This window comes from Arachis duranensis, chromosome 4 (assembly GCF_000817695.3).
Source record: "Arachis duranensis cultivar V14167 chromosome 4, aradu.V14167.gnm2.J7QH, whole genome shotgun sequence".
NCBI lineage: Eukaryota > Viridiplantae > Streptophyta > Magnoliopsida > Fabales > Fabaceae > Arachis > Arachis duranensis.
Window position 1 is genome coordinate 13,226,733 of NC_029775.3, and position 1,176 is coordinate 13,227,908.

The 1,176-nt window shown below is 43.3% G+C and overlaps 1 non-coding gene across 1 annotated transcript; it reads right to left on the reverse strand.

Moving 5' to 3' along the window:
• Window positions 1–207: 207 nt before the first annotated feature.
• Window positions 208–311, reverse strand: LOC127746921 (small nucleolar RNA R71). Its single transcript, XR_008008726.1, has one exon. It is a non-coding gene; the product is annotated as a small nucleolar RNA R71 (small nucleolar RNA).
• Window positions 312–1,176: the final 865 nt, after the last annotated feature.

The window sequence follows — 1,176 nt, forward strand, 5'->3', positions numbered from 1 at the left end:
CAACATCTCACCAAATTCTTGAGAATTTGCGACACTGTAAAGTCCAATGGAGTCCAGGATGATGCCTATAAACTGCTCTTGTTCCCATTTTCACTTAGGGACAAGGCAGCTAAGTGGCTGGAATCATTCCCAAGGGATAGCCTAACAACCTGGGATGAAGTGGAAAGCAAGTTTCTGGCACGTTTCTATCCCCCACAAAGAGTCAATAGGCTTCGATCTGAGGTTCAAACTTTTAGACAAAAAGATGGTGAGATGCTCTACGAGGCATGGGAGAGGTTCAAAGAGTTGACAAGGAAATGTCCACCAAACATGTTCCCTGACTGGGTGCAATTGCATATTTTCTATGATGGACTTTCTTATGAATCAAGGAAGGCTGTAGACCATTCATCAGGAGGTTCATTGAACAGGAAAAAGACTGTGGAAGAAGCCATTGAAGTGATTGAGACAGTGGCTGAGAATGAGTACTACTATGCTTCAGAGAGACACAACACTAAAGGAGTCATGGAGCTGAACCATGTTGATACAATTCTAGCCCAAAACAAGGTGTTTGCCAAGCAACTAGCAGAGCTCACTAGGAAATTAGACACAAAGCAAGTGGCTGCTATACACACACAAGATCAAGAGGAAGTAAGCATTGAAGGAGGTGATTGGGAAGAGGCCAACTATGTGGGAAACCAACAAAGGCAATCATATGATCCACATTCCAACACTTACAACGCAGGATGGAAAAACCACCCAAACTTTGGGTGGGGAAACCAGCAAAGCCAACCACAAAACCACAAACCTTACAACCACAACCAATATAACAATTCCACATACCAAAACTCCAACCAAAGATCATACCAAGCCACACAAAACACTTACTCCCAACCACCATATCATGGCCAAAATAACCAATCTGCCCAATCCGATCCGCACCAACAATTTCAAGATCAATTAAACAGGATAGAAGGAAGGTTAGTGAACATGGGTCAGGACATAAGTGAGTTGAAAAGCTTTAGGGATGATGTGAGATCGACCTTAAGGAACCATGGCGAAAAACTCTGGGGAACAAAAGGGAGTGAGATGGGAAGAATGCAAGGCCATCACCATGTTGAAGGAAGTCTCAGAAGAAGAAGGAATCAGATCCTCAGAAAAGGAGTCAGAAATCTTGAAAGAAGGTGTGGAAGAAGCTAA